Source organism: Bidens hawaiensis, unplaced genomic scaffold (assembly GCF_021521415.1).
Source record: "Bidens hawaiensis isolate Kalapana, Puna unplaced genomic scaffold, B.hawaiensis_p1.1 tig00010570_1, whole genome shotgun sequence".
NCBI lineage: Eukaryota > Viridiplantae > Streptophyta > Magnoliopsida > Asterales > Asteraceae > Bidens > Bidens hawaiensis.
In genome coordinates this window covers 243965-258238 of record NW_027491808.1, presented here as the reverse complement: position 1 = coordinate 258238, position 14274 = coordinate 243965, and positions in this window count along the sequence as shown.

Sequence of the window (14274 nt, the reverse complement as noted above, 5' to 3'; positions counted from 1 at the left end):
CCGATCCGAGTACGTTGGCTGTGGCCAACTGGAAAGGACATTGCATGCGAAGTAGTTTAATTTTCACAAGTTTCATGGAATTGCAAGGTTTTTATGTATTTATTCAAACTTGTGGGAACTCACCAACTATTAAGTTAGTTTACCGTATTTTATATATATGTTACAGGTACAAACAGTAAAGGATGATACTTGAAGAAGACACTAGAATTAGGTTATTGAAACAAATGGACAAAATGTTTAGTTGTATTTATATTTTCTTGTATTTCTTGTTTATGAACTTGTGTATATGATGCTTAAACCAATTAATGATAATATTGTCACTTAATAGTGTCACATGTGTTTTGAACAATCTGTACGTCACACTCGGGCGTTTCCGCTTTAGCCGGGGTGTTACAGATTGATATCAGAGCCGTGACTATAAGATAGGACACTAGACGTAGTGCCCTAGTTAGTTATAGCTTATTTGTTTATTTGTCTAGGGTTGCATGATTAGAAATTATGTGGGCCCTATGTGATTGTTCAATGCACATGTTATATTACGTTATTACTATTGACTCGTTTGCGTCTCATGTACACAAGCACACACACAAGTCCAAGGCTTAGGCCTAAATCAAGTTTTCTCAAAAGCAATTTCAAGCAAATTCTCAAATTCAGTGTTCCGAATCTTCTTAAGACCATGTCCCCTTTGTGATAAGGATATGGTTGCACTCCTAAGGATGTCACACAAATCATGGTGGTTCATGCGACGTGTGACTCTGACTCTCAATGTTTTACAATGTGTTCTAACTAAAATCTGATAAGTCGTGGTGATACACGAATAACTAGATTTTGGTTCGATTTGATTACGCCTTTCGATTTATACGTCTTAACTGAAAGTTTGTCAAGTCGTGGTGATACACGAATACCCAACCTTTGGTTCGATTACACATTTTTATTTTTATTTGAACATACAAATTATGATGATTCATACAACGTGTTATTTCGAATACTCAGTCGTTTATACTGTGGTTTGAACACGTCATTGGGATATGTGAATACTCGAGTTTCAATTCGTTTTCTGTGTTTATATTCATTTTGTTTATATTTTCTTGTATTTCTTGTTTATGAACTTGTGTATATGATGCTTAAACCAATTAATGATAATATTGCCACTTAATAGTGTCACATGTATTTTGAACAATTTGTACGTCACACTCGGGCGTTTCCGCTTTAGACGGGGTGTTACACCTGTTTACTTATCTGCAGAAGTTTGCCAACGTGATAGAACATATTAGGCCAAAGCATGCCATCCCAAATGTCACAGGTAAATACAAGTATATATTTTCATAAAACCGACTATAACTATACTAAGGTTATGTCTGACTTAAGGTCTGCTGAATAGAACAGATTTAAAGTCTGCTGATCAGACCTAAGGTCTGCTGAGTTAATTCAGACTTAAAGTCTATTGATCAGACCCAAGGTCTGTTGATTAATCAAGAAACACCATTAATGTTTTTATGCATACCTATTACAAATATAGGTTAATAGCATCTGAAAGAAAGGTTATAAACGTCATCGAACTAACAACAACAGGTGAACACGTTAAACCTTTTACCGACTGAACTGATTTTACTCTTAGAGTAAACAGGTTGTTTATTGCAAAGAGTCTGACAAATGTTCGCATGAGATTACTTGTCTCTAATATCGTTATAATACAAAATAGATGAAAAAAAGCAACTCAGACCGAATACACATGCGTCTGTATCCATATATAACTGATAATTGGCATACAAAACTAAGTCAGTCATAACCAGTTCTCCAACAGGGTCACATAGCCTAGGGGAAGAATGTCTCCGAACTAGGCTATGTAACTCGGGGAACCTTTGAATTGTGTGTGTAGGGCAATGTTACAAATCCCGGGAATGACAGGCATTCTTGCTGAGTTTGTGAAAAAAAAACTATGTTTGTATTTAACGACTGTTATAAATTGTTTTATCGAGTCAACGTTTCACCAGCACATAGTTGACTTGTTTTTCCAACCCGTGTAGATAATTAAGTGCTATTAATGATAGACAAGGATTAGGAGTCATGAAGATAGAAGATCGCTCAAGATGGCTTAATTTTCAATATAATCCTTGTAATAATAATACAACAATATTTTGCATCTAAAAACTCAGGTATTAAACTCTCGAGTAATTTTGCAATGTAAATTAATATTTTATATAAAAGACTTCCGCTAAAATGAACCTGCTACTCTGATATATTTACAAAACAGGTACTAACATGGTAGTCACGCCTAGGCCTTGGACCAAGGTGTGACAGGTTGGTATCAGAGCCATCGGTTTCAGCGAATTAGGTATTAACATATCAGTACCTAAGCTTTAACCATTTATTAAAGTAGGGATAAGCTATGATTGGTAGTCTACCTATCCCTAAGTAATAATCTGTGCAGATGTCGTACACAAACTACTACGGGCAAAGGCGCTGGGTAGCAAGACGATCTAAACCTGCACCTGAACATGAGCCATCCGATATGGCCAGCAATAACTATAACTTCGGTCATAAGCAACCGACTGATCTGATAGGATTGACTGATCCGATGAACCGGTGTCACACCCCAACCTAAGGCGGAAATGCCGGGGCGTGATCCGATTGCTCACAGCTCGAAGATACTATCATAAATATAAATGACAATATCTAATTAATTATTTACAAACATTACACACATTATCCAAATATACAAAACAATTCAAATACACAAATATGAGTTCATATAACGATTATCTTGATTATATCCTAAGGTCTTGTCTACGTTTCCAACTTCAATCTTCAGGCAACCTGCATATGCGTAGAAAATGGAGTTTTTGTCAACAAATATGTTAAGTGAGTTTGCCACCAAGTTTTGACACCGAAATAATGTTAATATGATAAATAAGAAAAACGTAATAAATGCGGCAATGAAATCAAACCATAAGCAAGTAAGTTGTCGATTAAACCATTGCCAAGCGAATCGAGCGCCGGTAAATCAACTATGAGCAAATAATGAGAATAAGACCGTTGCCAAGCGAATCGGGCGATGGTCAATGAGAATTAGAACCTTCTCCAAGGGGATATGTCAAGTGAATCAATACAATAATACATAAGCACATAACAAGTAGATTTGATTAATCACACACAATTACACGTTTTCTATTTTGATATGTATGTATATATAAATATGTATATATATTATTATATACGCATATGTCTCCAAAACGTTTATGAAAATCGAGTAAAATAGGGGAATGATAAAACTCACCTTAGTTTAAAGGCAAGCGAGTATAATTAAGAATAAACGAATAAACAGATAAGCGAGTCGTCCAATACGCGTCAAACGAGATAACTAATCAGAACCTGAAACTTTGTGATATGAAACTATAAATAAAAACAAACTTAATTCTACTGGAATCAATCCAAACGGATGAGTAGAACTCTAGTTATGTTGAATTAAACGTTTAAGCGAGCTGGTACTGACCAGAATCCAAACAGCGAGTCAGAAATCGGGTTTTGGTCAGTAGCCTTAAAATTTTTTACGAGAATAAAAGTCTTCTGGACCGAACGTTGAATTCGACCAGAAGTATGAGAAAACTTTAAGTCAAACTAGTTGACTATTTTGTTCTTTAACGAGTTTTAAACGATTTGACCAGTCAACACCCTTCAACTATCGAAATTGATTGAAGGTTATTGATTAGAGAATATATATGAATGATTTATATATTTATAACTTACCCAGAAAGTGAAAGAATCAACAGAAACGATGAGTCAAAGGTCCATACGTGTGCAAAGTCAACCGGTTATGAACGTATCTTCAACCAATAAGCAAAAACCGAAGAGTTTGAGGAGAGTCAGAGGAGGGTAACGGCTGAGAGTAGTGTTTTAGGGTTTAGGGATGATTTGTGGTAGAAAAATAATGATATGTTTATATAGGATACACTAAATCGATCTAAATATGGCAACTTACTCGTTAAAGAACCGAATGGGCCTTTAATGATTAAATCAATGTTATAAGCTATAAATTTCGTTCTTGATCAAGGGGTTATGTATATGGACATGTATTTTAGTTTTATTAGTTTTCTTGGAGCATAATTCACCCGATTTATGACTAAAATAAGTGATTTGCATGCTAAAAACGAATTAGGAAACAAAATAATCAATTAATAATAAAATCGAACCAATTAATAATAAAAATTTGTTTTTAATATTTAAGGTAAGATTGTTATAATATTATATAACTTATCTTGGGGCATATGTTTCGAGATTTGGGTCAAAAATAGTCACTGTACTTTTATAAATGCGATTTTTAGCCGTTTCAACTGATTTTAAGGATTTTTAAGAACTATTTGGCATAAATGAAAGTTATGAAATTATAGAATAAGTTAAACCAAGTTAAATATCAATAAATACAAGTTTTAAATAGTTCAAAAAATCAGAATTACATTCTCGAATCGGTTTAAACAAATACGAAAAATCCGAAATGTTACATCCGATGAATCCAATAAATCCGAAACAGGCTGCCTTTTGGGTAAGCCATCATCATCACGCGCAACTGTTACAACCCCCATTGTAATTACCATGAACCACCACTTAAAACAATCCGAAAGTCACTAGATCTGAACCAAAATCGACCCTCTTACCTGGAATGGTTGTAAGGATCGTCGAAAAATATGGCCACTACCGCTGCCAACAACGTTAAATTTATGGCTATCACCATGGCTGTTACCGATGTCAGCGCTAAGCGGAACCCTAGCGCCGCCCTCAAACCCTCGCCGGAAAAACCATTTTACGATGCTCGTCGCCCTAAAGCCTCTTGGTCTGATTATAACTACAACCTATAGCCATCACCAAACCCGGAAACCTCCCCCGACCACCACCACCGTCGACCAACGTCCTCTTGCCCCCACCATAGCCATTGCTAAAGGTGTCTATAGTTGCAACGCTGCCGTTCGGCTTCCACCGGAGACCACAATCACTCTCTCTTAAGAGTTGAGAGCATTTTCCCGATTTGAGCGTGTTTAATAAAGGGGCTAGTGTTTATAACGAGGTTCATATAGTTAGGGTTAGGCAGGGGTAAAAATTGTAAATAGGTGGGTGTCTCATACACGAATCCGTTTAAATTGTTTAACGATTCGCCTCGACTGCTCTTTCGTTAATAATGTTAACGTCGCTAATTTTTGTATTTAAGAAAAACTTAATACACACACTCACATGGAAGAACAGAATAAACACAAAAAACGTATACATAAATACACGATCGGAGACAACTCATTAGGAGATGGTAAATTGTAAAGGGTGCCTAATTTTTATTTAGAATAAGGCAGATAAAGCTCATTGCGATAAGGTAGAGATGACATAGCTTATCAAACACGACACGATAAGGAATGATTGCTTATTGTGCTAGACATGAACATGACTTGATAATTAATTGTGCTATTTTTTTCAAACATGAAAATGAACCTGCTTAGAAACAAGTTATCATTAAACAACCTGTTTAGTGACACGATAAATAATGCATATGTATCAAAACAAAAATTGCCAAGATTTTATGAAAGTATTAATTCAAAAATAACTCTTAATATAATAATCTCTTTCATATTTGTAACAAAAATCCATAAATGTCTTCATTTATGATAACATAACTTTTGTAAAAAAAAAAAACCCTTTTGAATTAAAATATAAATAGGTTATTACTTAAAAATTAAAAAAAAAACTAATTATTTGTATAAAAGTTTTTAATGTGAAAATTAATTAAAAAAATTCATTCGCATCTTGCATTTTCTTTTCATTTTTGGAGCATCAATTTCTAGGTTGTTTTCTTAGTATGTGAGTATGTTTTGGTTCATTACAATTTGCATACTCACCTTCTAAGAAAAAACCCTAGAAATTGATGCTCCAAAATCAAATTAATTAAAAATGTCAGATTACATACATACCGTTGGAAATCATCAAATTGCTTCCTGTAAAGTCACTGATTCAGTTTAGATCCGTTTCAAAACAATGGAAGTCAGTGATCGATTCCTCTGATTGATTTCATCTCTGATTACACCCATGATCAACCGCAACATCTGCTGATTATAAGGTACGAATTAATAACTACTATCATAATACTATATTATTCACTTATATTTAGCAAATATATGCATCCATGTTATTAGCATTGATGGTTTGGATATTATCTCCAGATAAGAGATTGTGTATGTTTTGATATATATTGGACGAATGAGAAGAGGAGGATCATCGATCAAATCATCATTGTTCTATCATGGTATCATAGTTTCATACCCTAGTCGCCCCTTCTTTTTTCTTTTTCTCACAGCCGACTACAATACCCTCAATCCCGCACTTCCGCTCCCTTTACTATTAATCATCTTCCTCTCTCATTTATCACCACGGAATCCAAGTTGCACCATGCTTATGCTTCTAGCTCCAACGTTGGTCTTCTCGGCCTGAGGCCCAATCATGTTTATGCTACTGCCCTACGGTCCAACAAACATAGAACAAGCTCTCTACACTATGTCTCTCAACCCATCCAATCAGTGGCTTTTGGATACCGGGGCAACATCACATATGACCAACAATCCGGGTAACTTCCAATCTTTTTTTAATAATGGCATTTTACATAATATTACAGTTGGCAACGGCACAACCATACCGGTTAATGGACAAGGCGATCAACTATTACCCCTCCCTATCCACCCCTTAAACTAAACAAAGTTCTTTTTGCACCCAAATTAATTCAAAATCTAATCTTCGTCCGTCGCCTAACTACTGATAATTGGATTTCTATCGAATTCGACCCATTTGGTTTTCTTGTGAAGGACTTCAAGACCCGGATCCCTATTCTCCGTTGCAACAGCAGCGGTGATCTCTACCCTCTCCTTCCACCGGAGTCTACTCAATACACTTCACCATCTACCTTTGCTGCTATTTCTCATCAACTTTGGCATCAACGTCTGGGTCACCCTGGTCCAGCTTTATTACAATGTTTAAGAAACTCCAATGTTATTTCGTTTAATAAATTAAATAAGAATGTTTGCCAATCTTGTGTGCTTGGGAAAAGTATTAAATTACCATTTATGTCATCTAATACTTGCACTTATTCACCTTTTGACATTATACATAGTGACCTTTGGACCTCACCTGTTATTAGCACCGGGGGTCACCGGTATTACAGTCTTTTCCTAGATGATCTTACAAATTTCTTGAGAACGTTTCCTCTAGCTAAAAAATCACAAGCATATTCTATATTTTGTAACTTTGGTAAACAAATAGAAACTCAATTTGAGCGAAAAATAAAAACGTTCCAATGTGATAACGGTACCGAATATGTCAACTCTTCATTCAAACAATATTATGACCAAAACGGTATGATATTTCGCTTATCTTGCCCTCACACATCGTCTCAAAATGGAAAGGCGGAACGTAAGATCCGCACCATTAATAACGTCATTCGCACCCTTCTTGCTCACGCCTCTCTTCCACCTACATTTTGGCACCATGCACTTGAGATAGCCACTTACATCCTAAACATTCTTCCTAGCAAAAACCATAATTTTAAAACCCCCACTGAGTTACTGTATCATCGGTCCCCCGCTTATGAACACTTACGCGTTTTCGGCTCTTTATGTTATTCCCTACACCCATCCCATCTTACTCACAAACTCGCTTATCGCTCTCATCCTTGTGTTTTTCTCGGGTACCCGTCGAACCATCGCGGGTACAAATGTTTAGATTTACGTACACATCAAATAACAATATCCCGACATGTTGTATTTGATGAAACTATCTATCCTTTCGCCACTAACCCTTCTCCGACTTTACCCTCATATACACACTCTTATGACTTCTTGTCTACACCACCCCATCCTCACCTATGGTCCTATTTGGACAATTCCATATCTGAGCCGATTTCCCAAACCCAACCGAACACACAACCCAACACTACTGTGGACCACACCTACAACCCAATCTGCCACTTCTCACTCACCATAAGCCGAAACATCCCTTCCAGCACATACCTCCCCACTACCTAGCAACACATCAACTATTTCCCAATCCATTGATATTATCCATAACTCACCCATCAACCAGCCTCTCTCACAAATAAATAATACACCACCTTTCCATCCACCTACTACAACTAATACAATGGCTTCCCACCCACAAACTACAACCACTACATTACCAACAGAACAATCTCATACACGTACTATGCGTACTCGCGCCATGGACGGTATTGTCAAACCCAAGAAACTCTTTAATCTATCGGCCACCACTATCGTTCCTATTCCCAAAAATCCATCCCATGCCTTGTCTATCCCAGAATGGCGTAACGCCATGGCCACGAGTTTAATGCCCTTATTAAAAATAAGACTTGGGAGCTTGTACCTCGTCATCCGCAAATGAACGTCATATGTAGTATGTGGTTGTTTAAACACAAGAACAATTCTAATGGCACACTAGAGAGATATAAAGCCCGGTTAATATGTGATGAACGTTCACAACAGGTTGGTATTGATTGTGGGGAAACATTTAGCCCGGTCGTTAAGCCGGCAACTATACGCACGGTTTAATCTATTGCATTGTCTAGGTCATGGAATGTGACATTCGTCAATTTTCGATTCGTATTTGTATTTGTAAACCCGACCCGTTGGGTCGTTTCGATGTATTAAATATATTTTAATAAAGTGATTCCCGATATTTAATGTTCATTATTCGTTGTTCGTTGTTATTTAAATGTTTATAAATTCCCGGACTTTAACGTTAATCGAGCCACGAGAGTAAAACGCATAAATAATCCAAAACCGAAGACTTTATAATTTAATTATAAAGTTTGGGTTAAAAATGTAAACTTCAAATACTTATTTAAACTTAAAAGAATTTAAATTATCTTTTAAATGGTTATTGAAACTTGAGGGGCTAGAAATGAAAATAATTCAAATTATATTATTAAAATAACCAAACCCTACCCAGCCTCCCCCCCCCCCCTCCCCGTTACCCGTTATCCCGGCGAACCTCCGGTGGCCAGAATCGGCGCCGGAGGTAGCCGAAACCTCATATAACGCGTGTTTTAACCCCGAGTAAATATACCAAAATGATTCTCCGTCAATATTAAGCAATAACCAACTAATTGATTGTGATTCCTTGCCGTAAAACACCCCGGAATCGACGCCGGATTTCACGGGATTCACAATTAATTACATTAACGCGTAGACGCTCCTTCCACTAGTATAAATAGGTGCCTAAACCTCTAAACAACTCGCTCATTCTCTCCAATCCCCCTCTAATACACAGATTTCTCTGTAATTGGGAGCTTCTTTATTTTATTTTCCGGCAACTGGGTTCCGGCCAAAACAAAACATATTAGGGTAATTGTTATATGCATGCTAATGTCGTCACACCAATAAACAAAACCCCTAAACTAATTGAAACGAACATGAAGCAGATTCCTCAATTGAAATATTAGGGTTCATGTTCTTATGGTGAAGAAGATGAATCTGAAATACTACATATATATATATATATATATATATATTTTCTTATACCTAAGATGAATTGATCTTGTAGTCCAACTGGTTAAACCCGTACATCATAACCATGAGACCCGGGTTCGAAACCTGGGTCATGCGTTTTTTTTGGTCCAATAACTATTATTAACATTATTATCAAAATCATTTAAACTGTTACTATATTTAAAGAATGGAAACCATAACTTTAGCGAATAGAAGACCCAGACCAGTTGGTTAACACTGTAAACCCGTATCACCGAGACCCGGGTTCGAAACCCGGGTCAGACATATGCTTTTTCTTTTTATTATTATTAATTAATTCAGTTTAATCAATTAACCATTTTAATCATTTAAAAATCATAATAAATTTATAAAAAACCTTTTTAAATTAAATAAAAATTATGTAAATTAACTATAAAATATATCTCACCATTTTACATATAAAAATCAAGTTTCTCGTTTTCATAAGTCGTTATTAAAAATCGTGTAATAATCGCAAAGTAAACTTTAATTCTCTAAAAATCGTTTTGTTAAAGCAACAATTATATTTTCGACTTGTAAACAATAGTTCAAGCTTTTCGAACATATAAACTTTGTTTTCTCGCCATTAAAGTGCTTAAATTGTACTAATAACCAAGTTGTCGTTAAAACATAAATAATAATACAATAATCTAAGAGCCATAAGATTCGTAATAAAATTATAAAATAATAACTAAATTCTAAAAATTATTCGTGCAATTAATCAACTTTAAAATCCCGTTAGAATAGCCGTTAAAAGTCGTGTTTATTCTTATTTATAGTTCGTACGGATTAACCGCTTCGGTTTCCTTTGATGCCTTCAAGTTATTCTTATTCCTTTTTCACTACAATTACTAAGGTGAGTTTTTCACCACCACTTTTTAATGTTTTAATGTTTTGGGGTAGCATATGTATCCTTATAAAGATTCAAGTATTATTTCTTCTATTACAAAACTACAATTCGTATATGGACTTATGTGTTACTTGTATTACTTGCACGAATATTACTTGCATGATTGGGAAGCCTCATTAAGTATGATCATACGCCCCCTTTTGCACTCCGGTCCATTTGTATCAAGTGGAAAAGGGCCTCATTATCCAAGTACGTTGGTTGTTACCAATTGGAAAGGACCTTACTTGCGCGATTATCCAAGTACGTTGGTTGTACCAACTGGAAATGACTTACTTGCTCGTTTACCACATGTCTATGAATTGTATGGTTTTTATGTACGTATTTAAACTGTGGAAACTCACCAGCTATATTTATAGCTAACCATATTTTATACATATGTTACAGGTACCGTGATTAGAGGTTGAAGTATTGAAGACACTTAGATTACCTAGGTTATTTAATAAACGAGACATTTGTTTTGATTATTGTTTATCTTTGATTTAAACTCGTATTGTTTACTTGATTGAACTTGCGTACTTGGCTATTTAATGAATTAATATTATTATGGTCACTTAATAGTGCCACGTGTGTTTGAGCAATTTGTACGTCACACTCGGGCGTTTCCGCTTAAGCCGGGGTGTTACAGATTGGTATCAGAGCCATGGCTATAAGATAGGGCCTTAGACGTAGTGCTCTAAGATTAGCTATAGCTTAATTGTTTAAATTGTTTAAGTTACATGATTAGAAATTATGTGGGCCTTTACTTGATTGTTTGAACGCACATACTATTATTGTATTGCTTAATTCGTTTACGCCTCATGTACACAAAGCACACACAAGTCCAAGGCTTATGCCTGAAAGCAAAAATTTTCAAAATTTTTAAATCAATTTCTATTATGGTGTTCCGATAATTCTCTGAATAAAGATGACTCATCGTGGCGGGTATGTACTAACTGGAAGGGGGACGTGCTTGTTTCCCGAACTCTTGATACCAAGGTTCATGAAACCTAAGGATAAGCAATGCACATAAATACCAATCAGCCACGGGACCTGGTTGCTTACCTGGAGAGTTCGGGAAGGGCATGAAACTTATTAGGCCAAAGCATACTACACCAAACGCCATACGATTCACCACTTTATGTTTTCAACCGTGATCATGTCCATTTTGTGATAAGGATATGGTTGCACTCTTAGGGGTCATACAAGTCATGGTGGTTCATGCAACGTATGACTCCGACCCCCTATGTTTTACAATGTGTTTTAACCGAAAGTCTGTCAAGTCGTGGTGATACACGAATAACCAGCTTTTGGTTCGATTTATTTTCGAAATTTCGATGTTGTGTTGGAACACAAGAGTCCATGCTGGTTCATGAAAACTCTAAGTTCCTCACCACACTCATTATATTTGTGGTTTTCATATTTTAACAAGCTTTACAAAAGATTTATTTTCTTTATGTATATCATGCACCATTCCGAGTCTCACGATTTCCGTTACCCTTGTTCGCAGAATGGCTTCCAGCAACCTTAAGCGTCGATCATCTAGCAGCAAGATAACCTCCCAGATTACCAAGCACTTGACAGCGGTCCTCCCTAATATCATGACCCAGATGCACCAGAACATCATGGCCAACGTTAACCCTCCTCCTCTCCCACCTTCAGCTCCCGTTGTAACCTACAAGAACTTTACTGATGCCAAACCTACCAAGTTTAATGGAACTCAAGGTGCCACTGCCCTACTTCAGTGGTACGAAAAGATGGAAAGCGTGTTTTACCAAATTGAATGTCCTGATGATAAGCAAACCCGATTCGCTACAGGTATGTTCGAGGAAGGCGCACTTACATGGTGGGTCAAGGAAAAGTCGACCCGTGGTGTTGAAGCTGCCATGGACTTGCCATGGAACTAATTGAAGGATCTTATGACCCAAGAGTTTTATCCTCCAAATGAGCTCATGAACTTGGAGGCTGAATTTTGGAACCTTAAACAAGAGGGCGGAGAACACTTGGCTTACACCACCCGTTTCAACGAGTTGAGCGTGCTAGTGCCGCATCTTGTTACCCCTACCTCGCGTGCCATCGAGAAATACATTAGGGGACTACCAAGGCAAATCCAAGATAGTGTCTTTAGTAGTTCGCCTAAGGAACTTGGCAATGCGATTAAACTAGCCGCAACCCTAACCGACAACCATGTCAATGCCGGGACTTTGACATTAAAATCATCCAAGAAACCAATCGAAAGACCCGCTGCTGAACCCAAAGAACCCAAACCCGAATCATCCAAACCCGCATACTCCTCCCACAACCGCAACAAGAAGCGCAAGAACTACGCGCTAACCCAACAACCCGCACCTTCAACCCAAGCCAACCCCGTACCACCTCTCAAGAAACCCTATGGCGGACCTCACCCGTTTGTAGCACCTGCCAATGTCACCATCCCACCTATGCCTCTTGCCGACAATGCACCCGTTGCAACCGTTACGGGCATCTTAGCCCAACTTGTCGTGAAACCACCATAGCGGCTCCCCCGAGGGCTGCTCAGCCAAATCCCCAACCCGTGCCATATGCCCAACCCGTTAACCAAATGCGGGCTTGCTATAATTGTGGTGAACATGGCCACTTTCGTAGTACATGTCCACGACTCGCAAACGAAAAAACACACTTCGGCTGGCTCCTGCTCCGCAATTCCAGCTCCAAGCTTACCAAGCCTACCAAGCGATTCAGCCACAAGTTCCTCAATTGATGACTAATCAAGCTCCACCACTGCTAGCTATTCAAGCACCTGCACCTCAAGAGGCTCAAGCCGTTCAAGCTCCTCAAGATAACCGTAGGCGTGCTTTCATGATGAATGCCCACCAAGCGCAACAAAACGGCGATGTGGTGAACGGTACGTTTCTTGTGGATGACCACTTTGCAACCATTTTATTTGATACCAGTGCCGATATGAGTTTTGTGTCTTTTGAATTTGAGTTCTTGCTTGCTAAGCCCCGATCTAAACTTAAGAGCTCATACACTGTTGAAGTAGCGAATGGTAAATCCGTGATGATCGATTCTGTTATTCGAAGTTGCAAGATGAATCTTAATGGCCACACGTTCTCAATCGACCTCATCCCGATGCAATTGGGAAGTTTCGACATCATAGTAGGCATGGATTGGTTGTCCTCTCACCATGCCGAAATTGTTTGCTTTGAGAAGATAATTCGTATTCCGATTGCCGATGGTCAAACCCTTCGTGTTATTGGTGAAAAGCCTTCTCCTTCGAGTCTTAACCTCATAACTTGTTTTCAAGCCCAAACGTACTTATGCAAGAAGTATGTAGCATTCGTGGCTCACGTTGTTGAAAAGAAGGAGAAAAAGATTGAAGACATTCCGGTTGTCTGCAAGTATCCCGAAGTGTTTCCCGATGACGTTTCTGGTCTTCCTCCCGTTCGAGAAGTTGAGTTCCGCATCGATCTCGTGCCTGGTGCAACTCCGATTGCGAAGGCTCCTTACCTTCTTGCACCCTCCGAGATGCAAGAATTGTCTACCCAACTCCAAGAACTTTCGGAAAAAGGGTTCATTCGCCCTAGTTCGTCTCCATGGGGCGCACCTGTGTTGTTCGTCAAGAAGAAGGATGGTTCCTTCCGTATGTGTATCGACTACCGCGATCTTAACAAGCTTACGGTCAAGAATCGTTACCCCTTGCCTCGCATCGACGATCTCTTCGATCAACTTCAAGGAGCTTCTTGCTTCTCCAAGATTGATCTTCATTCGGGTTATCATCAACTACGCGTGCATGAAGATGATGTACCTAAGACCGCCTTTCGAACGCGATATGGACATTACGAGTTTCGGGTTATGCCCTTT